The sequence below is a fragment of the Diceros bicornis genome, unplaced genomic scaffold, assembly GCF_020826845.1.
Source record: "Diceros bicornis minor isolate mBicDic1 unplaced genomic scaffold, mDicBic1.mat.cur scaffold_265_ctg1, whole genome shotgun sequence".
Lineage (NCBI taxonomy): Eukaryota > Metazoa > Chordata > Mammalia > Perissodactyla > Rhinocerotidae > Diceros > Diceros bicornis.
In genome coordinates this window covers 52,867-79,611 of record NW_026691141.1, presented here as the reverse complement: position 1 = coordinate 79,611, position 26,745 = coordinate 52,867, and the positions used below count along the sequence as shown (strand labels likewise).

Sequence of the window (26,745 nt, the reverse complement as noted above, 5' to 3'; positions counted from 1 at the left end):
CTGTGCCACTAGGGCTGTGCTCAGGCCAGGTGCAGGAGATCAGGTAGGACAAAGGATGAGTAGGCTTTGGGAAAGGGGATCAGGGTCTTGGGAAAAATGCCTTGGCACCCATGTGACTTCCTCGCCCCTGCCTGCACCGGGACAAGCCATCCCGCAGTGACGAGGAGCCTCATTGGAGTCCCAAGTCTTCTCCTTGGGGAAGTGTGCAGGATTTGGCTCCTTGGGGCACAAGAGGACTGGGGTCTCCACCCCACAATGGTTTTTGTTAGTCTGCAATCACGCTCTGATTACATCTGCTCCCTGAATGACCCTCCACTCCGGGGCCTGTGCCCTGCCCTGGTCCAGCCTGGTCCTCCCTCTGCCCACCTGGGAACCGTGTCCCTACTGGCTGCCTTTTGGTGGACTCAGGAAGCCATTTAGGGCACTGAGCAGGGCTGGAGACTGGACCCCACATGCTGCAGACTGACCTTTGCAGCTTCTGGCAGCCTATCACTGAGTACCAGGCTGCTCATCATCTCTTGGCCTCCATAACGTGCCGACCCCAGGGCTCAGCTCTTGGTGTGCATCTCGTTCCTGCCTAAACTCACTCCCTTGGTGATCTCACCAGTCTTGTGACTTTAAATACCATCTCCGAGCTGATGGCTCCTAAATGGCTCGCTCCCTTACACTCCAGACTCAAACGTCCTCCTCCCTTCTTGTCCTCTCCACCACTGTTGTCCATCTCAAGCTCAACATGCCCCCAGTCAAGCTCCAATGAAACAAGAAAGACTCCCCCTCCACACCTGCCCCTCCTGTACCTTTCTCTATCTCGGTTAGCAGCAACTCCAACCTTCTGCTTGCTCAGCCAAAAACTCTGGAATCACCCTTGACTCCTATCTTCTCTCTCCTCACATCTAATGCATCAGAAACTCCTGTTGGTTCCATCTTCAAAACACACCCCGAATCTGAACCTCCTCCTCACCTCCACTGTCACCACCTGGTGCTGGCCACCGTCAGCTGCTGCCTGGGCTGTTGTAGGCGCCTCCTCCCTGGTCCCTCTGCTTCTGCCCCGGCAGAGGAAGGTTCCCCCTTGACTTTGAGGACTGAAAGAGGGGCAATGGAGGGGCCTTGACCAGAGGGCTGGGGCCTCTGACACTGGACAAATCATGGGATTCTCCACCCATGACGATGCCTGCTGTTGACTGCAGCCTAAGACACATGAAGGCCCATCACCCAGGACACCGTCTGGGGCTCCTATACCACAGGTTGTGAGACACTGACACTGGAGAACAGAGGAAGTTGGCAGAGTGCCTGCGAGTCCCCTGGCAGATCCCTGTCCTGGCAGATGGGCCTTATGTGAGTGCCCAGGACCCTTCCTCGAACCACAACTGTGCCAGGGACAGCACACCACCCACACCATCCCACCAACTGCCCCCTGGGCTTGAGCTGTGAACTCAGATTCCTCTGAGGAACCTGCTTCCAGGTGAGGCAAGCTGGGGTCCCCCAACCCCCACCCCTTGAGATCTTAACCTGAACATGAGATTTTACCATCTGGGGCCCAACAAACTCTCTCTGGGGAGCATCCTCAGCCCTGGTCTTTCCACTGGTGGGGGCACCCAAGTGCCGGGCTCACACAAACAGCACCCCCAGTTTAGCCCTGGCGTCGTCCAGGCTGTTGGCTTGATGTGCTCGTGAAAAGTGGGCCAGGAGCTCGTGCAGTGTCAGAGTGTGCCTGGGAATCTGCAGCAGGCAGAGGCAGGGGGACAGGGACAGAGGAAAGGATGGGGAAGGACAGGGAGACAGATGCAAGGAGAGACAGTGATGAAGCAAGTCAGAGAGAAAGCAGTAATGTAGAGAGGGAGAGAGAGACAAAGTGGATGGAGAATGGTTCTCGCAGCTCCCAGCACTCCCACCAGCAGGGTTGAAGATGGACACTCACAGCACTTCTGATCTCAGACTCTAACGTGGAGGCTCTTCCAGGGTCTTGTCTGGGCCAAGAGCCCAGAGCTTGAGGCTCTAAGCCGGCAGGAGGAAGGGCCTGGAGGTGGGCTCAGGACCAGGAGCTCCCACTCACCTTCCCACACTGCCTGCTCTGTGGAGCTGGACAGGCCTACAGTCAGCTGGGTCAGGGTCTGGCTCTAACCCCATTCTCCAGGCAGCCCAGAGCTGGGGTCTGTTATGGCCTGGGCCCTCCCGGCCATGGCCCCCCGCTGCCCCCTTCTGTCCCAAGCTGTGGCTTCCTCCCTGCTGGGGCCCTCACTGCCGTGGCCCCCCAGCAGGCTTCCCAGGCATGCGCCCTCAAGGACAGGGCTAGGTGCCAGGTGGAACATGGGGTCAGTGAGGAAGGCCTCCAGCACCCTCTCCTTGCAGTCAGTTTGGCCTCATAGTGATTCAGCAGCTTGTTAAAGTCACTGTTCTGCTTGCAGTGGGCCAGGATCTGCAGGCTGTACTTGTGGCTGGAGACCAACTCCTGATAGAAATTGACCATGGGCAGCAGGATGGCCAACAGGTCTGCTCGGTGGGATACCCCACAAACCCTCGGTCACCCAGCCCTACCCACAGAGGTCAGGGCCAGGCTCAGACCTCCCACCCAAAGACACCCTTGCCTTTGGGGATGACTCTGGCACCACTGCCCTATCCAGGGCCAGATAGGTGGCCCCAGGCTTCAGGACAACAGAGTCACAGATCTTTATAGAGATGGGGCCCTGTCTAGTCTGACATCTGTGTATCGGAATGTCGGAGAGGGCTGTTGTGGGTGCTGTGGTGTGCCTCGCCGCCTGAAGGGTCTGAAGGGCCACGTGCTCCGGAGCTTTGGGGGGGTTGGCTGAGACCTCTGTGGTAACTGAATTGCAGCTCCACATCCCCCTCAGCCCTGGCTCCCACAAGAGGCCTCCCTCCCATAGTGCCCCACCAGTGACGGAAGTGACCCATCCGAGGTCATAAGGTGAGTCAGTAGCTGGTCTGGAACCAGGTCTCCTGAGTCCACCATTCCAGGGCTTCCCCCATATGACATGCCCTCCCGAGTCACATCCCTTCAGCTGTCTGTCCCTTTATCCATGTGTCCCTGTCCTTCCACACCTTCCCAGGTTCAGCAAGGTGTGTCTGCTGCTGGCCCGCTCTGCCCCAACCTCCTAGATATACGATATCCTGCCTTCCAGCCCCCAAAATTCCAGCCAATCTCCCCAAACCTGCCCTTCAATACTTGATTGGCAGGGATAGGCCCTCTGAAACCTCTGCTTATAAACTCCATTAAAAAAGAAAAATGTGCCTCCTTTGCGATAAACTCCAAGTGGGAGCTTACACAGGGCATTCCACTACCGAAGGGACGGCACCTTCAACCACGCAACCACAGGAAGTGCAGACCTCGTCTTTCTAGGCCCGCTTCCCATTGTGACCTTGGGGAAAAGTGGGGCTCTCTGACTTAGGAAAGTGAACAACAAAATGTCACACTCAGTGTGGGAGAGGCACGATGCAGGGGTCCTGCTGTGCAGCCCTCGGGGCCATCAGGGTGGTGTAGCCAGCTCGGAGAGCAGTGATGCAAGGTGGACAGAGTGGGAGCCTTGACCCTGCTTCTACTTTTTGTTTGTCATTCTACTTTTGGAAACCTGTCCTAAGGAGACGCTCTCCCATATGAACATTTCAGATGCAGAGATGAGTGTTTCTAGTAACAAAAAGTTGCAACAAATTTAAGAGCCAATGATGGGAGATGGCTGCAGGGATGATGGCATGCTCACAGGTACTAGAGAATCATACAGCCATCAAAATCATACTTTCAGCATGAGAAAACAGTTGTGCTACAATCTTAAGTAAAAAACAAAAAACATCAAGATTGAAATTCAATATTCATATGTGTGACATTATGTAAATAAAAAGGGGGGAAAAACCCAAGATCTGTGCATAGAAAAAAAATTTGAAGAAAACACAACAAAATGCTTACAGTGGTTATATTTGGGATGTAGAACTATGGTTGATATAGCTTTTAAATTTTTCTGCTTCTCTAGATTGTCAAATTTTCTCAAATGGGTTCATATATATTATTTTTAAAAGGGAAATGTAGATAAGAAACTAAAAATATATCACTTCCTCCTAGAAAAACAGCTTCTGCAAACTTGTCTTTCCTCTTCTGCTCCCTCTGAGGGATTTTGCGGGTTTTAAGGGGCTGCTGTCACACCCCAGGAGGATAGAAGTGCCGCCAGCCTGGAGGAGAGGGCCTTGGAGAGGGACTTCTCAGGTGGAGGCAGGGAAAGGTGGGGCAGGGGGCCTCTGCCAGGACTGCCTGCTCACCCAGGCCCCAACGGACCAGCTGGAGATGCAGACCTTCAGGCCTTGGCAAAGATCTGGTGCAAACACACGATGGCCTCACTGACAGAGGAGCCACAGGGTAAGCTCCGGCCACGGAGTTCCCGCCCCTCCAAAGCCCTGCCCCCCAGTCCAGCAGAGCTGAGGGGCCCAGGGAGAGGGCAGGGGCTGCCACCACCGGTGGGACTCTAGCAGCAAATGCCTTTCTCAAGTGACACCTTATGTGAAAACCCCATCAGCGGGATGGACTATGTAACTTGTGGCCCAGTGCAGAGAAAATATGCAGGATCCCTTGTTAAAAAATGATAAAATTTCAAGATGGTGACAGCAGAGCACTAAACCAAACATAGACTTTTGTAAATGCATCACACACCCCAGAAGCTGTCAGAGGATGGGAGCTGCTCTCGCTGCCAGCCTTCCTGGCACCTTCAGTGCCCACCTGCTGCGGTGACCCTAAGGGATCTTAGAGGAACTCAGGGCTCTAGAGAATTCAGAAGAAATGCCACTGATGATGTGAAAAGAGCTAGGGCTTGAGACCCACACAGAGCAGGCTCAAATCCGCCTTATGCTGCTTCTCAGTTGTTTGACCTTCAACAAGATGCCTAACATCTCTGAACCTCAGGTCTTTCCCGTAAAATATGATGACCTCTTGCAAGTAATAGGACAATTTGAGGGCCTGGTGCAGAGGAGGTGCTCAGTAAATGCTAGCTCTCCACCACCCCCTTTTGGGGGAAAACTTAGAAAAGCAAAACACCCAGATTCTCCCAAGCACCTGCCCTGTCACCACCTAAAGAGCCCTGAGGAACATGCCTTCTCACTGGCAGCTTAGCACCAGGCTGCTTAATGGGCCTCTGAGCACCCCTCGCAGCCACATTTTCCATGGCTCCCCTCCCAGCACCCTCTTACGCGCCCATGTTCCCCAGCCAGCCAGCTCCAGAACACAGCTCGGGTCTCCTCTCCCAGGATGAGCTGTAAGGATACCAGAGAGACTTCTGCTACTTCCTGCAGCCCCCTCCCCTCCCAACTGTTCCTCCTCTGCCCCTGCTCATCACCCCCAGCTCCTAAAACCCTGGAGACCTGGGAACCACCCCAATGTGTCTGGGGTTTGAGCTGAACAACAGAGGGCAAGCTAAAGGGACTCTGTCGTGCACCCCATTTGTGGACAGGAAAACAAGCTCAGAGAGAAAGTGTGAAACCACCGGGAGTCAGGGCAGCCCCAGCCTAAAAGCCTGTCCCCCTCTCCCTGCAGTTGTCTCTGTCTTTCTCTGCCACATCAGATGCCCCTCCCTGGTCCCATTCTCCACGTGTACTCTCTGCTCCCTCCATCTGTGATGACCCAGTACTTTGGCTGTTGGAGGCCCCTGGTGTTGTCCTTCTCGGGGAGCTGTCACAGGGGGCTGTCCCCTCTCCCAGCAGTTTGTGCCCTGAGGGCAAACCCCCACCCTGGGGTCTCACTCTCTCAGTACATAAGAACAGGGGATAGAAGGTGCTGAGTGGGCGCAGAGACATCCCTGAACTGTGTGGCACAAGTCCAAAGATAGTAGCTCAGGAAATCACAAACATGCCACAGAGCCAGCTCTGCTCCCTTTTCAGGGCACGTGGCTTTGTCTCCTCAAGCCCACTTGCTGAACCACAGGAAGAATGAGCTCTGACAATTGAAGGAATGGAGCACTTTGAAAGCAAAATGGGACAGTTATCCCCTCTCCACTTCCGGGTTGCTAAAACTACCCCGGCCTGTGCTTGAAGAGCGGCTGAAAATATCTATTGGAGAAATATTCATTGCCAATGCAGGCTTTTCTATTTTTTCGATTCTCTGAGAACCTTAGCACTTGAAAAAATGGCTGTTCTTGGATCTGAACTCTAAAGAGCTAAGGGATTCACACAGAGGCTCGTGGAGAGCTCAGAGACACGTGGATGCCCAATCAGCACCCTCACTGCCCTGATGTCATCACCCCCATGCCAGTCTGCTGTCTTTGCCAGTTCTGGTATCTGCACGTGTTATCCTTTTCTCTTTAGGATGGCGGTGTGTGTGTGTGTGTGTGTGTGTGTGTAAGAGTAGTCTGTATGTTAAACTGATGGCGCTCTTCTCAGAGACATCTACAGGACATCTACTCCCCAGGGACCAGAGCAAAAACCAGATGCAGTCAGGTCAGGCGCTCTGCTCCCTGCACAGGCAGCACCGGCAGTCTGGGAGCCTGATTTAAGGATTGGGCCGAGTGGGCAAAGCTCTGGAAAGCTGTGAGCCTGGGAACCCTTCAGAAGCCTTGGGCCATGGCCCAACCCTGCTACAAACCAGTGTCAGGATGGCGGCAGGAGCCCCAGCCCCACTGAGTTCGCAGACGCTGCCTTTCCCTTACCCTGCAGGTCCCTTCTGGGGATGCATTTGCTTTGGATCTGGGTTGGCTTGGCTAACGTCCAAGCCTGCTCAGTTGACCCTTGTCAACGATGGCAATGGTGAGTTGGGATTTTGGCTTATACCCCAACTCTCCGGCTAGAGTCCAGCTCTGGCTGCCCAACCTGGCTCAATGCCTGGCATCTCAGCTGAGCCCTGCCCACTTGCCACCCCACAGTCTGGCCTTCTTGGCCCATTACAGGCAATCCCTCGCTTGCCGCACCCCTTAGGGGCACTGGTCATTGGCTCCTGCCCCAACCAACTCCCCTGTCTGGAGACAGTGTCTTTAATCCAGAATGCATTTAGTCAGTGCAGTCATTGATGGAGGAATTAGTCCATGGTTTTCTCTCTTTTGTTAGCAGTCAAGGTTTTGCTAAAGATCTCTGTACTTCTTGCTTTTCCAACAGCTGCCACACAACTCAGTTCTCTCTCCTTCCTTCTCCATTCCCTCTGGCCTCTTCCAAGCCTAAGAGATGCCTATCTCTGTCTCCCTTTGTGCCAATGCTGTCAGCATGTCCTGATGGTGTCTCTGTGGTGGGCACCATGCTGGGCACGGGTGAGACACAGCTGGAGATGGATAAGTCAGATCCCTTCCCTGGAGGAGCTTCCAGCCTAAGAAGGGTGTCAGATACCCACAGAGGTAACTTATACTCCAACAAAGTGAGGCCAGAACAGAGGTGGGCCCCTACTGCAGTGGGAGGGTCTCACTGTGCAAGCCACAAGCTCTACCCAGAGGTTTTGCAGGACAAAAGGGGAGCCCAATTGGGCTGGCCCCGTGGTGTAGCAGTTAAGCGCATGCGCTCTGCTTCTGGAGGCCCAGGTTCGGATCCCGGGTGCGCACTGATGCACCGCTTGACCCGGAGTGCTGTGGTGACGTCCCATATAAAAGTGGAGGAAAATTGGCACAGATATTAACCCACAGCCAGTCTTCCTCAACAAAAAGAGGAGGATTCGCATGGATGTTAGCTCAGGGCTGATCTTCCTCACGAAATAAAAATAAAAAGGAGCCCAACAGTTGTGCTATAGGATGGAAGAAATTGGAGCAGAGGGGATGGTGTGAACAAAGATGCAGAGTTCGACAGGGTGTTGAGTGCAGGACAGCAGGGGTGTGGATGGCAGGAGGAACATGGGAAACAGGACTCAAGGCACAGAGTGGGCCCTACAGAGGGGCTGACTGTGGAGGGGTCAAGGCGGCCCTCTAAATGTCAAAGTTGGTTTGCAAACCTGATTCCATGGCTACAGTTTTACCTTAAACCCTGAAGTAAATATCTCTGCAGTTTCTTGCAGAGTCAGCCTTCCAGGATTCTGAGTGCTCCCAAGCCAGGAAAATACCACGACCATCTCTAAATTCTTACTCTGCCCTTTAGGGCTGCCTGAGCCGTTCCAACTTACTTCCAATCATAAATGGGAGAAAAATAGCTATTAAACCAATGAAATGGTGCCAAACTGAGGATTCTATAGGAGGGGAGGATTCTTCTCAGAGGAGGATGCTCCCTTTGTTTTAGATGGTCCTTGGAGCTTTTTGGTTACAAAAGATGAGGCCCAAGAGGGCTGTTTAGATGGGAGAGAAGAGAGTGAGCAGAGCTGGATAGTTTTGCTTAATAAATTTTGTGTAGACTTTTGTTTAGATGTCATCTCCCATTACCTCTAGGGAGACATGGCTGTGGGTGGAGCCTCCGGGAGTAGAGAGTATACAGGGAGTAGAGACAGGGCCGGTGTCCTCGAAATGTTACCTGTGCACAGCCCACTTAGAAGGGCCTAATGCCTGGTTTAAGGCTCTGCTGTTGCTGCCTTGAAATTCTTAAGAGCCCTGCAATTTTATTTTGCACTGGGCCCAGCAAAGTATTTAGCTGGTCCTGAAAAAATGTGTAGACAAGTGTATATTAGTAAAGGATTAACGACCAGCTCTCTGAAAGAAAAACTCTGACTGGTAGCACTGGCTGATTTCCATGGTGAAAACATTCCTACCTTGGCCCATTTTAAGTTACCAAAGTGTGAATAACAATCTTTCAAGATTTTTGAAAATTTCATAACTGACTTGCAAGTTGGTATGAGCCAGCTCCAGCATATCACTGGACGAGGGTGAGGGTCTTGGCAGATAAAGGGATTATGAACACCCACACCACCAACAAAATGGCAGTTGGGAGCATGTGGAGAGAGGCCAGTGTGAGGAGAGGAGGTGAGCAAGAAGTCCCTATAGCAGGAAAGGCTGAGTGACAGGAGGGCAAGGATGTCTTCTATTCACCTTTAAGCTGTTTTCTGCTGCAGTAGTGCAAACCCCCTCGACTGTATCTAAGCATTTCAGAAAGCCTGGTCCATACTTGGCTGGTGTTGGGGGCTTGGGGAGTGAAGGAGGAGCCAGTTGGGTGTCATTAGGGCTTTCCTGGATACTCTGGTTCTCCTCCTGGGACAGGGCAGGACTGTACTGCCCAGGACCCTGAAGGCCGGTGTGGTCATGTGACTCACTTTGTCCAATGAAACGTGAGCAGATCTGTCAGGCACCATTTGCCATGATCCATCCCCTGCCATGGGACTGGTGAATTTCCTGATGGTGGAGCCCCATCAGCCTGTGTCCCTGTCTCTGAGTGAGAATGTTGTGGAGCAGAACCCACAATGGACACACAGTGTGAGAGAGAAAGCAATCTTTGTTGTTTTAAGCCACTGAGATTCGGAGGCTGTTTGTAATTGCAGCAGAATCTAGCTCCACATGACGGACACATGGAGCGACCACACGGGGTAAGGAGCAGTCAAGACTGAGTGAAGACAGGCACTGTGAGAAGTGATACAAGAAGTCAGGAGAGCAGAATTGGAAATCAGATGTGGCCGGGAAAATGGAAGACCCTGAAAATCCTCAGGAGTATGTGGGATGGGGTTTGAGGAATTTTTCTGGCTATCAGGTGGACCATGAGAGCTTGAGGCCATCCAGGTGACACAGTGGTTCCCAAACATGCACCTTTTATCTGGCTCGTCTCTCCAGCAAGGAAGGAATAAGTTGTGGGGCAGGCACATGCCAAGCATCTACAGCCAGGAGACCCAAGGTTAAGCCTGAATTCCAGCGCTGGCAGTGACCTTGGAGTGACCTTAGTTAAGTCCCTTCCTCTTCTGTGGACCTTTGAGTTCTCAGATCCCTCCCAGCTCTGATGTTCTAAGACCCTCTGTCTTTTTCAAGTGCGTCACTGATCACTTACTTGGCTCCTCAGCTCCTCCTGCCTACCTGATGGCCTATTTCCTGGGAAATGGACTCTGTTTCACTTTCCTGGAGCCCCTCCAGAGCACACAGCTGCCCTCTGCCCTGCAGGATGTGTGTGTGTGAGAGAGACTGAGTGAGAGAGAGAGAGAAAGAGAGAGAGCGAGCAAGCTAGAAACTACAACCAGAAAGCTTTACCAAGCTGATCTTTCAAAATCTTCTTTAAAAAAACCATTTGCCCTGGAGAGTAATGCACTCAGTTGGAAACGTTGCTCCAAGTTCCCACCAAAATGGCCTATGCTGCCACACTGACACACACACACACACACAGACACACACAAATACTTTCACTCCAAACCGACCAGTTTGGTGCACTCCAGCACCAGAGAGGGCCCTGCCATTTGCACCCACCCCTTCTCTGGCCTATCAACCCCCAAAATCTTTGAAGGCCATATGCGAGATGAACCCACCCCCTCTTGGCAATAAAATGACTCATTTTCTACCTGAGTTCACACCGCAAGCTCTATTATGGTGCCAGTCACACTCTACCACAATCAGACCTTAAGGGTAGAAACTTCCATCTCTTTACTGCCTACCCGAGAGCCTGATGTTCATTCATTCATCAAGCCCTTACAGAGTAACTACTATGTGTGAGGCAGAAAGGACAGAGTGATAAAGGATACCACTGCCTTCAAGGAGGTCCCACCAGGTCAGGTGGGTACAGACTTGAGGAGTCGGCTCTGATGTGGTATGCTGAGGGTGAGAAAGCTGTGGGAGCAGGGGGCATGGAGCACATTCTTGGATGAGAGTCCCCAGGAGGAGACATTGGAGTTTGGTAGGATTCCACCAGGCAGGGAAGCGTGGGGGTGGCAGGGGTACTCCAAACAGAAGGCCAGGAGGTGCACAGATCTTGACCAGGGAGCACTGGCTGGAGCCCCATATGATAGGGGGAAGAGGAGCCTGGGGAAGAGGATGAGGCAGTGTTCAGCTGATCTTAGGCAGTTAGTGAACAAGTGAGTGAATCACACCCTGGATCATGAAGCCACTAATCTGGTTCTGGTCCCTAGACCTATTCCCTGGCCCATAGCAAGGACTCAGCTTGGTTTCAGGGATATGTGTAGGGCTAGGATAGATCTCAGAATGAACCAGATGGTTTAGACACGGGACAAGCCCCCATCCCAGGAGCCACGTGAGAAGAGGCTACTAGTGGCAAGCCTGGCAAGTAGACACTCAGACCGAGTTCTAGTCCTGGTTCTGCCATCTCCCAGATGTGTGAGCTTGGGCAGGTGACTTGAGTTCTCTGAGCCTGCTTCCTCATTCGATCCTATGAGGGTGGTTATGGGGACTGACTAATGAAGCATGTCTGACAGTGCCTGGTGCAGGATAGAGGAGGTGTGTGGAATCTGAAATTTTTGTTCAACCTCAAGTTCCAAGCTGATGTGACCGTTAGTTCAGAGTTTGGCAACGGCACCGTAAGGTGGAATTGGCAACTTCAGATCTTTGAACGTTCCAGGCAGAGCTGGCTTCAAGGACATGTGATGGGGTCCTATGCTCCCAAGACCCCATGCTTGGAGCTTAAAGTTCTGCAGTTGCCACCCTGAAGTTCTTAATCATTTCTCTTTGAATTTGTGTTTCACGAATAACATCTGATGGAACAATGGAGCACACCCCAGGGGCGTGGAGCCTCATCCCCCATGTGTTCCTGCCTCCTGCTGCCTCCCTGGGATGGTTTCTCAGCTGTTGGCTCCCAACACGCCAGCACCCCAGAACCCATGACCTCGTCTATGCTCTGTCTGGGAGCAAATGGATTGAGTCAGCCAGGAAGATTCACATCCCACCATGAGTCACCCTCCACCCTCTGCAGGGACCTCGGTGTAGGTGCAGAAAGGGTGGGTGCAGTGCACTCCCGATGGTGTCTCAGGGCATGGCAAGGAGACAATACCTGGGCACTAGACGGGTGACTCAGCAGGGGCATCTTGCCCACTCCTCATCTAGGTACCAAGTGTATCCTGGCACAGAGGTTAGAGGAGGTCGGATGTTGAAATGGAGGGGTCGCCTGTCTGCCATGGGTGGGCTGTGAGAAGGGGAGGTCGACTTTCCCAACTCCACCTAGGGCCTTGCATTTTTCCCTTGCATCAGGCCCTACAAATCATGTAGCTGACCCTGGTTAGAATCTATGTTTCCATTTTCCCGTCTTCAGCTCAGAGTCCACGGTCCTCGTGTGACGTGGCCAAATGGCTCTGAGCATCTGGTGAGCACTGGTGAGATGAGGGGGGAGAGGAAATCAGATCATTTGATCAGATCATTGTCCCTTAGATGGGCATCTAAGGGACAGAGAGCCAGCACCTCCCAAGCTTTAATGTAAATGGCAATCAACTAGGATGTTCTGAAAGTGCAGATTCTGATTCCGGAGGTCTGGGCAGGGCCTGAGATTCTGGATTTCTAACATGCTCTTGCTTCATGGACCACATTTTGAGTAGTTAAGTTCTAGAAGGCTTAACCTAGCAACAGCGTGACCTCCAGACCGATGCGCAGTGAGCCCCAGTAGGAGCTTTTATGACAGGCAGAGGGCACGACTGCTTGGAACTGACCCAGGAGCTCACACTGTGATGACCTACCAGGGACTCTGTGTCGCCGGACTCTTCAGCTGATAATGTGGGAATGCTTAGTCAACGTGGTCATCAGCAGAGTAACTAAAAACTCACTCACAAATAACCTCACTCAATCCTCACACTCTTGTCAGGCAAGTAAAGAAAGGCTGTTGTATAGATGAAGGAATGGAGGCACAGAGGATGGGGGGTCGTACTCCAGGTTGCAACTGTCAAGTGGCAGAGATAGGATCTGAACTCAGATCTGACTAAGGCCCTTCCGACTCTGCCAGCATCACTAAATTTAAGTTTGGAGGCTGGCCTCGCTGTGGCTGGAAGCTGGTCCCCCTGCCCATTATGTGCCCCCTGGTGCTCCCTGCAGGAGCCCGGAATGTGAGGTGTTGGCCCTGTGCCTTGGGCCCCCTGGCCAGCCTCCTCTGCACCCTTAGCCAGCAGTCACCTCTGCCTTCAATCACTCAATATGGATCTCCCCATCCTCGATCTGCTTCCGTAGCTGCTTGGCCACTGTCTTCTCATCTCCACAATCTGCAGCAAGTGCAGGTACTTCTGCATCAGTGCTTCACACTCCCTGGCCAGGGTCTGGTAGATGTGGACAGACAGACGTGGTAAGACACTGTCTTCTTGTCCCCCAGAGATCCAAGCAGAAGTGGGGCTCCCCCACTGACTGCAATTAGAAGATCCTGACTCCCAGACATGGTGCACAGGGCCTTGACCTGGCTGCTGTGCTGTTACCGACTGCTCTGGCCCCTTCTCCAACTCCTCTCTCACACTCTGACCTCTAGTTCCTCTAACCGATCCTGTTCTCTCCCCTCCCCCTCCAATCCACCCCCCGGGCCTTTGTACAGGCTCACTCTCTTGTTAAGGGGAATGCATCTAGTGACTTTAAGTTAAAGTCAATGCTCAAATGGAACAACAAAGCCTAGATGACAGCACATCTGTTTACAACATGGTTCACTGAATATTTTGAGTCCACTGTTGAGACCTACCACTCAGAGAAAGAGATTCCTTTCAAAATCTGACTCCTTACTGGCAAGTGCTGTGATTCCCATGCAGGGACTGATGTGTGCCCCCCTCCACACACACACAGAAGTTAGGAAAAGTCTTATGACTCACATAATAGAAGTCTCCGAGGAGAGCAGGCCCAGAAACTCAAGCAGCTCTGAAATGGTTTGAGGGAGCAAGGAAAGGAGCCTGGCCTGGGTTTTTATTGTGGTTGGGAGTTTTAAACAAAAAATATTCAATGACATTTGTCCAAGATTGTAAGGCATATTTTATTCAGCAACACTATGATACGCAGAGACCACCGTCATGGGATTCACAGTGGGGGAGAAATGAGGTTTGGCTCGACTCTGAATGCAGCATGGGCAAGTGGGAATTCATGGCCAGGCAGCATGGTGGGGGTCAGGGGATGGAAAATTACTAAGAAAAACTCAAGTGTTGGGGTTTCTTGCTAACCTGACCTAACAGGATTCTTACCAAAGACAGGCCAGAATGATCAGACACCACCTGAGGGATGGTGGAGGAGGAGGAGGAGCCTGAACAAATCTCAAGTGTGATCAGACACACAGGTGTGGGTTCTGCTTAAACTGACTTAGCAATGTTCTTGCTAGAACTAGATTTTACAAGGAATTGCACAGACAGGCATACAACAAGGTTCAGGGGCCTGACTAAAGTTTGGTCAAAGCAAGAAATCTTTGCCAGGGCTGAGACCAGGGCAAGACTTCTGCACACAGACAAGGACTTGTGTCATTGGATCCGAAGCCAATGCCAGAGAAGGGAGCCTCTGGACATCCTCCTCAGCTTGTCCAGGTGTGGACACGAGGGGAAGAGGGAGAGGAGAGGCATAAGCTGTCAGCACACATCAAAAATGCGGAGTCTGACCACTCATTGCAAGGACGAACATGCGTAGAAAAATATGCATTCACAATGGCTTGTTTTCATATAAAGAAACACCAACAGGAAGCTCAAGAATGATCAGAACTGTGTACTGGGGGTGGCTGGAGTAACAGTGCTGGAGGGGACCCAGAAATGTTGGCAGTGACTCTTCTGAGGTTAGACTTTTCTATCTTACAGATTTATCTAATATAAACAGAAATTTACACATACCATGTTTTCCCATTTAATAGCTTTTCTTTAATTTTAACTTCTGTACATAGGAAACCATTCTAAGATTTAATTCCTTTAGCACACTAACGGTTACAAAAGAGTAAGCATACGAAATCAAATTTTTATATCTCTCACTAACTAAAAGGACAAGCTGCATCCTAGTTTGTCCTTCCACTGTATCTCACACAGGCAGGATTTTCAGGAATCAGTGGCACATTATAATGCAATATGGGGTTTGGGTTTAGCTCCTTAAACATAGTAGGATTAGTTTGATTAATTTTCTTCACATCAATTAAAATAGAAATTCCATTGTTTTAGCTTTTTAAATCTCAATGTTCTCTAGGGACATGCACATGCAAACACTGATGTAAAAATGAAACATGCACCTGAAAACTTTAACACATTCATTTCACATCTTGAGATTCTCTTGCCTAAAAAGAATAAAACTTCTATTTAGTTCAAAAATTTTCTTACCTTGCTGACATTATATCTCTCAATCAATTCACATTTTTAAGCCCAAGAAATTCAAAATGTTATTTCTCATACAGGAAATAAAATTACAAAGAACTAAGAGAAATCAGAAGCACAGGACTGCAGTGTTCAATCGATACAGGAATCCAAAGGAAAGAAACACAAATACTGGGATCAGCACAGATAAGCAGCCTTCTTCCCACAGGACAGAAGGAAAGCCACATTCAGAAAGTTAAACATGGGGGCCAACCCTGTGGCTTAGCAATTAAGTGCACGCACTCTGCTACTGGAGGCCTGGGTTCAGATCCCGGGCACACAACAACGCACCGCTTCTCCAGCCATGCTGAGGTCGCATCCCATATATAGCAACTAGAAGGAGTTTCCCCTCCCAAACTGCCTAAAGAATTTAACAGAAGACCTGTTTCAGGAAGGAGCCAATATCATATGATGGCTGTAATATAATATAAAATAGATGTTACACTAGGAAAGGCACCAACAAGACCATTTTATCAAAATTTCTGTCTCTCCCTGGCCACATTCTCTATAGCCTGCCCTGAAAAGAGTTGTACAAACATTTGCATTTCTATCTCCATGTGAATTGTCTTCTTCCCCTCTGAAATCCCAAACCACTACCCCTCGAACACCTTCCACACCTTTAGCTACAATACAATACTTAAGCAAGCAGCTTCGACAGAATGACGAGTTTCTCCCATGTATACATGTTATTAAAGTTGGTATTATTTTCTCCTGCTAGCCTGTCTTTTAATTACTTGGACAGCCATAAGAACTTTAAGTGAAAGGGCAGCGGAGGATTCTCCCTCCTGCCCAACACTAGCATTGACCAAAGCACCAATACCCCACCCCTGCCCCCCAACACATTGTATTCGGACCCCAATAAGTTAAGGCCCAATGAGATGCATTGTTTCTCTTTCTCATCATAGAAAAAGAAGTTGGAATGATCTATCAGTCAACAAAATCATTCTTGTGTTGTGAGCATTGGAGTAGTTTCCTCCCCTCCAGCCTACAACATAACTTCAAAGGAGTTGGAGAGCTTCGACTTCTTAACTCTTGGAGGGGAAGAAAAAAGCCTCCCAAGAACCAGCTCTCTAGCCCCACCCAAGGCCCCACCTACCCTCCCTGATGCCCCACTGCCCCTCCCACCTCAGCAGCCTTGAGTCTGTCAGGCTGGCGCCCCAGCCCCACCCAGCACCACCCTTTCCTTCCCCGACCCCCCACTGCCCCTCGGCCGTAGGCCTGTCAGGCCGGTGCCCGAGTGCCAAGGGTGGAGGGAAAGAGTGTCCAGAGCTGCAGGGATCGGGCTGTCAGACATGCAAGTCTCACTACAGGAGCCACCACCGCCCACTCTGCACGAAGACCCGCTCCACCCAGCAGTCCCACCCCAAACTGCGCCTGCCAGTCCAACGGCCAATGGCCCAGGCGAGCGCAGCTTCCCAGGCCTCCTGGCGCGAGCATGCCCTCACCCATGTCCCTCTTCCCACTGCCCTGGAGAATGAGTGCAACGCGATGAGCAGCCGCTGTGGCCAATCCGGCTGAGCGATGCAGGCAGGGCTGGAAGTGTGGGCGGAAGTGCATCATTTGCCATGTGGGTGTATGGCGGGTCCCCTTGTGGAGGGCCAGCCACACTTTCGCTCCACCACGGTTTGCTTCCTTCACTCTGAACACTGCAGCAGCGACCCATTGGGGCAGCAGAACAGACGAGTTTGGGCAGCGCGACCCTGGGGTGGGCGCGTCAGTCGGCATTTTGCCTAGGCCCACAGTCATGGTCATCTTGTTTTACGGAGGACGGACGGGTGCATGCCACCATCTTGCAGTCCTGCGGGGTGTGGGGAGCAGCTCCCATGTGCTTCATAGTGTTGCTGCAAGCCCTTATCCTTGTGGCAGTCCTGCTGCGGGGCAGTGAGAAGTGGGGAAAAGCCTGGCAGCTCAACAACCTGAGGCCCAAGATGGTGATCGCTGCACTGCCGTGAACTGCTCCCACTGCCGGGCAATGAGGAGAAACGGCTGTCGCCTTCCACAGGTAATTGGCCATTGCCGCCTGGTCAGCCCCTGTCGCGGTCCAGCCTGAGGCAGGTGGCACTCTGTGCTCGGGGCCTCAGGGCCGGTCCAGTGAGTGAGTCAGCGCCAGGCACTGTGTGGCCTTGGTCTGTGCCACCATCTCTGCTCCGGGCGCCTCGGGTCACCGCGGCCCCCCCATGGCCACCAGCGCCCACCTTATGGCCTCCACCACCTTCTCACTCCCACCCCATGACCACCCTGTCCTCCACTGATTCGGGCTGAGGCCAACAATGTCGAGAAACGGGGCATTCTGGAAACTCTCTTCCTTAGGGTTACTATCCTCTTGCACTTGCTGTGACTTTTCTGCTCTTTTGATGGCAGGGAGCCTGCCTTGATCTCTGTGATCAGGAATGTGGCTGAGCAAATGGAGCTTGTACCTCCAGGATGGACGTGCCTCCCAGATGCTAGTTGCTAGAAGAGTCCTGGCAGTGGAGGGAAAGTTGGCTCTGCACTGAAGATGAGTCCTGGAAAGGAATCTGACAGTGGACTATGCACTCTGTATCTGACAGCATCCTCGGTGGAGGAGGGTGCGGCCCCTCCTCATTGGGAGGCTTACCCCAGGGACTCGGGGAAGGGGCTCCTCTCTTCACTTCTTCCTTGGGATCCCATAGCATGGTGAGGCGTTTGCCTTTCCCCTGGCCTGGCTCCCTTCATGAGGGCTTCTGGAATTCAGCCAGTTCAGCCAGTCCTTTCCTGCGGACTCCGCACTGGAGGTCCCAGAACAGTGCACTGAACACATTCTACTTTGAAAACCTCCTGGCAGATCCTTCTGTTTTGCATTGCAGGTTCTTGATGAATTTTGAAAGACCTGAATGCCACTTGTCTGTAGTCTTATTGAAGGTTTACAGTGGTTTGTTCTAAGTCGGAAGTCGTTACAATCTATCCAAAGAACTAGTAACATGAGCTTGTTTCAGAGGTCAGCCGCCATGCTTTCTTGACAGAACTTTCAGAGCCTATGCCCCAAAAGTTATGTTACTGTTTTTGAAAATGAGGCCAAGCATTGCAGAGAAGGTTGCTCTTGGCATGTGTCATGGTCTAACGTGGTCTGGGGGCAAAGGAGGTGGAGGTCCTTTGGTAACTAGTCACAAAGCATTGAGGAGGGTTAGAAGGACATGTTGCTTGGAACTCCCTGAGGACCTAGTATCCACCTGGTCTGGTCCACAGCAGCCTCAGGGGGTTAGATGACCTCAGGTGGAGCAGAAAACCCTCGGGAGAGACGACCCCAACCCCCCACGTGCACAGTTTGGTCTAAATAGAGATTTTACCTTAATGAGGAGAAGAGATTATGAAGTGTCTTGGTCAGTACCTTGCAGAGCCTGGTTGCTCTGCACAGGGAGCCGCTTTCCTCCTGGTAGTGGGAGGACAGGAGGAACATAGATCTGAAGCTCTTGGGGCTGACCTCTTGGCAGCAGTCTCGCATCCTCAGCTGCTTGAGCAGAGCTAGGGCCAGGTGCACTGCTGGGTGCCTGGGAGGCTCTGCTGGCCGACACTTGGCCTGGCTTTGAAATAGGAGGACCAACCCTCCCCATTTTAGCACCCCAAGTCCTGCATCCCAGGGACAGCAGAGGGTTTGGGCAGCCATGAGCTTCTAAGAACTATTTCTGAGACTTCTTGAAGCCTTTCCTGTTGTCTTGATGCCATCCTGTGTTATCTGCTCAAGCGTCTGTGTCCCTACAGGGCACTTACCACAGCCTGGGAAGAGGTCCTCACCTTCATTCCTTCTCTGCCCTACAGATGGTCAGCTCCTTAAGGTAGACAGTGGGTGTTTCATCTTTCTATTCCAGTAATAACTTGCAAGCAGAAGGTGTTCCTTAAATCTTTACTAAAGGTTTAAATGGGCAAAGTGGCTACAGGTGTGGATGTTCACAAAAACACTTATTTTGCTTTTATAGTTGATTATTTTAGGGGGACACATTTAATTCTTTCTAATTACTTTTTCATTTATTCTTGCAGGCTCCACATAAAGGGCTCAAAACGTCTGATTCAGTGGTTAAAAGCTGTTCACAGGGATGACTGGAACCCACTAAGCATTCTTTCATCTGTAGTGAACATTTCACCAAAAAAAGCTCTTGGAAAGGCTGGAGGGTCAGTACTACGTGCTCAAGCCATGGCCGTGCCCTCAATCTTCCACCCAACTGAGAAGGGAGGGCTGAAGGCCACGGCCACCCCAGGAGAAAGGACACCAGGAAGGCCGCCGGGGACCTGAGGAACATGCGAGTGAAGCAAATGGGAAAGGAGCTGCAGGTTCATCGTCGTCCTTGAGGGAAAACCTGAGGGCCCAGCCGGGGTTGCGCAAGTTGAAACGAGCTGCTCTGCAGGGTCAACCCACACCCAGTGCTGCCCAGGAAGCCGCCAGTCAGGATTGAGTGCAGAGTCTCTGGAAGGAACTCCAGGAGACAGTGTGGTCTCCACAGCGTCAGGCAGCCAGGGAGATGCAAACACTTCTGCTGTAGATGCTGGTGATGAGACTCCCTCTTCCCTGCCAGGGCCTGCTAGCTAAGAGTGGCATTTCTTATCCCTCAGAATCTGGGATATGCAGATTTATTGGCTGGCTTCCTTCTTGCAGTTTCTTCTCAGAGCACACATGAGAGAGGCCATCTGTCCCTTGAGAGGCTGTTGACTGAAAGAGGCTGAAGAGAGATGTGGAGCCCAGCTGCAGCGGGACCAGCCTGGGGCCTGATGAGAGCTTGGCCCAGAACCCCCAAGTTCATCATTCACAATGATGCCTCACAAAGCCTCCCAGAGCCCCTCCACCCTCCAACAGATGTCACCTTGAAGCCAGCCACAGAAGCTGTGCAGGGCGAGCACAGCAACACTGGCCCCACGTCCCTCAGAAAGCGACCCAAGAACTCCTCGACTCACTGCACTCTTACTGCTTCTGCTCCCGGGGGAACAGGAGCACGGGTGCCACCTGCGGGAGCAGGTGGAGAAGAACGGCGAGCTGAAGAGGGGCAGCCGCCAACAGCCTGGTGCACACGCTGCAGGAGGAGCTGGACGAGCTGAAGGAAGGGTGCTTCCTGACTGAGCAGCCTGCTGCCCCCAGCCGAGGTCAGTCCCGGTGCTTGGGGCTCTCCCACTGCCTGCTCATCATGAGGGGTTTCCTGTTCCACAGCAGACGGCCCCTGAGCACTTGTGTGTGCAGCCTACCTGCTGCTGTCTTGGGAGAAGGCTCTGCTGGTAGCTGCCCCTTGCAGACGGGGAGCCCAGGCTGCAGAGCTCACCTCGCTCTCTTTAGGGCGCTCGACAGGCAGCGGTAGTTGTCAGGGTTTAGCAGGTGGGGAAGGAGGCATTGCAGGTCAGCTGGGAAAGCCAGACCTACGCAATGAACGGTGTCTGGATCGTTGGTTTTCCACTTGAACAGTAGAAAATCAGCTTCTGTTGCATCCCTCACACAGATGTAAATTCCAGTGAGTTAGGATCTAAATGTTAAATAAAGTGGACATAGTAAACTATTAGAAAAGTTATAGGAGACTCTTAAAGTCATGAGGACGTTCTTTCCATTCATGTTTTAATGAATATCTTTGAACTGAAGTCATTTTTAATATTTTAACAATTTCTTTAAAATTTTAAACATCTTTTTGAGTAGAATACATTCTCTTTTGTAAAAATTAAAACACTACAGAAATATATAAGCTAAGAAGTGGTAAAAACTCCTATTTCTCACCTACCTCCCAACTTTTATTCCTTGTCAGTAGTAAAATTTGGTGTGTAATCTCCTCCACTGTTCCCTGTGCTTTACATGCATATTTCTCCACCTGTACCAATAGGTTGGATATATTTTTGGTGTGTTCATTGGCTATGTTTATGATTTTCCAGCTCTTTTACAATTTAGTACTTGTAAACATTGGTTTCTCGATATTCCTTACATGCTGAGGGTACCATCTTTTCCCTGTTATACAGCCATGGAAGACATTTCCCTACCACGTTGTTCATTTAATCTGGATCAGTGCTTGTCTTCTCAGATGTCAGTAACACTTCAGGTGGGAAACGGCTTTATGTGACAGGCTGTTCAGGACCTGCGGGACCCCTAGGGCAACAACCATTAGGACAACACAAAACAAGAAACAAAACCTATCCTGCGTGTTTCCAGATGCATCCTGGGGGAAGGACAGCTCCAGCTGAGGACTATTGATGTCTTGGTCAGAGATATCCACTATGTTCTCCTATCACGTTAAAGCTGTTTCCATAGTTTGTTGTACTTGATGGTACAGTTTGGTGCCTTTGTCTGTTCCTTTTGGTCAGACTGTACAAGGTTTCTCACTGTTACAGGTCTTTCGGGAGAGCCAGCCTTTGACTCTATTGCTCAGGTCTACGTTGTTGTTCCCGCCTCGTGAATCCTCACTTCATTCTGCTGTTGTTGGTTTTATTGTGGTGTTGTTCTGGCTCCTGGAGGGAAGTGCTCAGCTTCTTCGTGTACAGTTGATATTCCCTGATACCTGCAGTGGAGGCTATGTCCCTTCTTCTGTCCCTTAGTCCCCACACCATGGATTTGCCTCATGCTGCTCTCACTGCTGTTCATTTCTAAAGAGTTTGTCCTGTCTGTCTAGATCCACTCTTTAACCTGAGAGATTTAGAAGGGTGTGGACAGATTTTCAAGTGGATAAGTTGGGGTAGGGGAGCCAATATTTTGTGATTATTTTTTACTTTTATTGCTTTAAGTTCCCGTAATATGGTCACATAGATTTCTGCTTTTTGGACTCTTTAGAGATTTCATTGTGGCTTAGCACACAGTCCATTGTGGTGACTGTTTCATTGTGGTTTGAGGAGAATGTATCCTCTCCACTAGTTGCTTATGTTGTTGTCCCTCAGGCTGTGGCTAGATCTAGCTTTTTTGTGTTTGTCAACAGATCTGTTTCCTAACTTACTGTATCACTTGACCTGTGGATTTCTAAGAGAGGTAAGGTAGGATTCCCTGTGATTCTGGAGCTGCCTGTGTCTTCTTGTTTGTCCAGTTTTGCTTTATGTTTCAAGACCATATTGTGAGGTGCATAAGTGTTCGTGACAGTTATCAACTCAGAAAACCCCTTTTTGTCCCATTTAAAGTCTTATTTCTTTGTCTCCTTATTTTCAACCACATTATATCCCTTTATTTTATAACCATATTTTAACTCAACTTGAGAGCCTTCATCTTTTTGTAGAGCAATTTGATCCATTTACAATTGTGATTATTAATAAATTGGAATTTGAGTCTACCATTCAATTTAATTTTTAATTTGTTATGCTTTCTCATGATTTTTCTATTCTTCTAGTGGGTGTCTTTCAGCTTTTAGGAACAATCATTTCTGCCTCTCTTTCTGTAAATGCTTAGAGTTGATCAGTGCCTGTGTTCTACACTCCCAACTCATCACCTTCCACTCCCTGGCTCGAGACTGTCTGATATTTGTTCTGTGTTCTTATTTTCCCCATCAAGCAGCCATGATTGGATATATGTATACATTTTATTGGTTACTTTGTTCACCACTATTCATTGTATCCAAATTTTTCCTCCTTTTTGGAAATATTTGATGCTATTTTGGAACTCATATGACAGTAAAATTTGGAGAGGAATCAAATCTGAGATACTCCTTAGATGCTGACACTGGGGAGTTAGCACCTAACCTCTTAAGTTGCATCTGTGTGTCTGCAGAGTCAGGATGAGGTCAGACATGTTTAAAACCATGCAATTGAATGAGGTTTCCTGGAGTCACTGTAGCTGTAGAAGGGACCAGGGCCCAGCCTAGGAACAGGCAGTGTTTGCAGAGGTGCAGCTGAAGAGGGTCCAGGAAAGGGGACTGAAACGGTGGAGCATGGAGTCGCAGGAGTCATGAGGGGAAAAGGGCTTTGTAGAAAGGAGGGGTGCTCAACTGGTTCGGGTACAGCTCTGATCAGAAAGGAGAAAAGATGGTTGGACTCGGCCACGTGGGATCACTGGTGACCTCAGTCTCCTTGAGAGGATGAGAATGAAGCTGGGTCTAGAGTGGCGGAAGGGGGCCATGGGAGGGAAATAAGGATGAGGCACCTTACTTAAAGAGGTTTAGCCATGAAAGGGAGTTGGGAAAGTGGACAGTAGCCCAAAGGGAACATGGGTCCAAGGGAGAGTTTTGTATATAAGGTGGAGATGAGCTAGCAGGTGCTGCAGGTAGGACCAGATGGAGAAGAGGAGCCTGGGGGCCCAGGAGGAGCGTGCTGGGCCCTGAGGAGGTGCAGAGCTGGGCTCTGCACCCTGGGGAGGCACAGAGAGCAAGAGGACAGATGTGCTGGTGGAAAGGGCGCCCTGTGCCTCTGCTCCTGTAATCCTGGAGCGTGAGGTGGGCAGTGGCTGGGAAAGGAGGGGCGATGCAGAAGGTGTTAGGTGAGAAGCAGGGGGAGGAGGGGGAGGGAGAGAGGTCACCCTGGCTTGGTCTCCATGGCCAACACGGAGCTCCCCATTGGGATCCCCGGGCACCAGCTGCTGTCTCTCTTTGATGTCTTCCTCAAATTTTGGCTCTCTTGATGGTTCCCAGGGATATTATGAATTTATTCGTCAATGAAGGAATCTTTGGGTCATTTTTTAGGGATTTATGTCAAAGGGGCTCTACCTGTGTTGATTCAGTCCATCATCTTTATCCAGTCCCTTTGCTTTTGGACAGATTCCGTACAACAGAGGAGCCATGCCAGTGGCCTGCAGCTTCCAGGGTTCGGGAGGTTTGCCCTCCAGAAAGCCGGTGCTGATTGGCATTCTCACAGGACGTGGTGCTCTGTCCCTGAGCCTGCTCTAACTGTGGGTGTCAAGACATTGTAAATCCTGGGGCAGTCCTCTCCGGGCCCATCGTTGACATCTCTGTGACCAGTGAGGGTGAACACTTTTCTGTGATCATTATCTGTCACTTCCCTAACTGTGCTGTCGCCTGCCTTGCTCACTGAGCTCTGAACCTTCCTGGTGGAACCAGGACGTTCACTTTCTATCCAGTGTGATTACACGTTCCCTCAGTGTGCCCCTTGAGTACTTGCTTCAAAAATATCTGTTTTCTTCACATTCTTTGATTCCTTGTACATATAATCTAGATTTAATCTGGACCTTTAAAAATGTTTTATTGTGGAAAACCTTGAACATACACAAATTAAACAGAAATGTGTGATAGCCCCCCATGTCTCTATTACTCAGCATCAACGTTTATCAATATTGTGATATTCTTGTTTCCTCCATATTTCTACCCACTCCCTACCTTCCATTGATTACTTTTTAATTAATAGATTGTTTTTTAGGAAAGTTTTAGATGGACAGAGAAATTCAGCAGATAGTGCAGAGCGTTTCTCCCTCCTCCCCCACAGTTTCCCCTACTGTTAACATCTTGCATGACCAACCTGTGTTAGTGCGGTTCATTCCTTACAAGTGAGGAGCTGATGCTGCTATAGTGTTCGTAACCAAGTCCGTAGTTTACATTAAGGTTCACTCTCTTGTTGTCATGTACTTGGATTTTGACAAATGCATAATCTCATGTATCCACCATGATGGTATCCTAAGAGTTGGATTGCCCTAAATTCCCTGTGCTCTGCCTCATCATCCCTTGCCTTCCAACTCCTGGCAACACTGATCTTTATACTGTTTCTATGATTTTGCCTTGTCTACAATGACGTGTAATTGGAATATATGAAAACTATAGAACAGAGTATATAGCCTTTTCCTGTTGGGTTCTTTCACTTAGCAATATGTATTTCAGAGTTCACTATGTCTTTTTGTGGCTTGATAACTAATTTCTGTGTTTTTTTCCTTTTTGTATATTGAGTTAAAATATACATAACAAAAAGTGTGACGTCTTAATCATTTTTAAGTGTATACTTCAGTGGCGTTAAATACATTTATGCTGTTGTACAGTCATCACCACCATTCATCCCCATAACTCTTGTAAATCTGAAACTCTATACCTATTAAACAATAACTCTCCCTTCTCCCCTCCCCCAGTCCTTGGCTTTCCATCTCTATGATTTTGACTACTCTCAGTTCCTCATGTTAGTGGAATCATACAGTATTTATCTTTTTGTGATTGGCTTATTTCTGTTAGCATAATGTCCCCAAGGTTAATCCATGTGTAGCATATTGCAGAATTTGCTTCCTTTGTAATGCTGAATAATATTCTGTTGCATGGATATACTGCATTTTGTGTATCCATTCATGCGTCAATGGACACTGGGGTTGCATCCACGTTTTAGCTATTGTGAATAATACTGCTATGAACATGGGTGTACAAATATCTCTTCAAGGCTCTGCTTTCAGATCTTTTGGGTGTATATCCAGAAGTGGAATTGCTGGATCATGTGATAATTCTATGTTCAATTTTTTGAGGAACATTCATACTGTTTTCCATAGCGGCTGCACCATTTTACATTCCTATCAACAGTGTACACAGGTTCCCATTCCACCGCATCCTGGCCAACACTTGTTTTCTGTCTTTCCCGTAGCACTCTTCGTAGTGGGTGTGAGGTGGTGTCTCATTGTGGTTTTGATTTACATTTCCCTAATGATTAGTGGTGTTGAGCATCTTTTCATGTGTTTATATGTCATTCATAAGTCTTTGGAGAACTGTCTCTTCAAGTACTTTGCCCATATTTGAATCAGCTTGTTTTTTAGTTGTTTAGTTTTAGGACTTCTCTGTATATTCTGGATATCAGTCTCTTGTCAGAAATATGATTTGCAAATATTTTGTCCCACTCTGTGGGTTGCATTTTTAGTCTATGGACAGGGCCTCTTGATGTACTAACTTACAAAATTTTCATGGAGTCCAATTTGTCCATTGTTTTTCTTTCGTTACCTGTGTCTTTGGTGTCATATCCAAGAAATCACCGCCAAGTCTGATGTCATCAAGATTTCGTCCTATGTTTTCTTCTAAGAGTTTTCTTATTTTAGGTCTTACATTTATGTCCTTGAGTTAATTTTTGCATGTGGTATTGGATGATGGTCCAAGTTCATTCTTTTGCATGCAGATATCCAGTTTTCCCAGCACCATTTGTGGAAAAGAAACCTTTCTCCATTGCATTGTCTTGGCACTCTTGTCAAAAATCACTTGACCATATATGTGAGGGTTTATTTCTGGGCTCGCTATTCTATGCCATTGGTCTCTATGTCTATTTTTATGGCAGTACCATACTGTTGATTACTGTGGCTTTGTATTAAGTTTTTCCTCAAGTTTTGTTCTTCTTTTCCAGGATTGTTTTGGCTATTCTGAGTCCCTTGAGATTCCATGTGAATTTTAGGACGGGTTTTTCTATTTCTGCAAAAAACATCATTAGGATTTGGTTAGGGATTACATTGAATCTGTAGACTGCTTTGGGTAATATCGACACTTTAACAATAGTAAACCTTCCAATCCATGAATATGGGATGTGTGTCCATTTATGTATGTCTTCTTTAATTTCTTTCTGAAATGTTTTGTAGTTTTTATGGTACAAGCCTTTCACCTCCTTGGTTAAGTTAATTCCTAAGCATGTTATTCTTTCTGATATAAATGAATTGTTTCTGTAATTTCCTTTTCAGAGAGCTCCTGGTTTGTGTATAGAAATTCAACTGATTTTTGTGTATAGACATTGTATCCTGCTACTTTCCTGAATTCATCTGTTAGATCAAACGGCATTTTTTATGGAGTCTTTCGGATTTTCTACATATGAGATGA

The 26,745-nt window shown here is 49.5% G+C and overlaps 1 protein-coding gene and 1 long non-coding RNA gene across 4 annotated transcripts in view; both read left to right on the top strand.

The window, feature by feature from the left end:
- LOC131402779 (ral guanine nucleotide dissociation stimulator-like) overlaps positions 1-26,745 on the top strand; it is a 130,161-nt gene that overhangs the window by 84,848 nt on the left and 18,568 nt on the right. The gene's annotated exons all lie outside the window — the stretch shown is intronic.
- Positions 430-17,570, top strand: LOC131402786 (uncharacterized). The gene is made up of 3 exons (XR_009218963.1): positions 430-1,462; positions 16,946-17,081; positions 17,441-17,570. It is a non-coding gene; the product is annotated as an uncharacterized LOC131402786 (long non-coding RNA).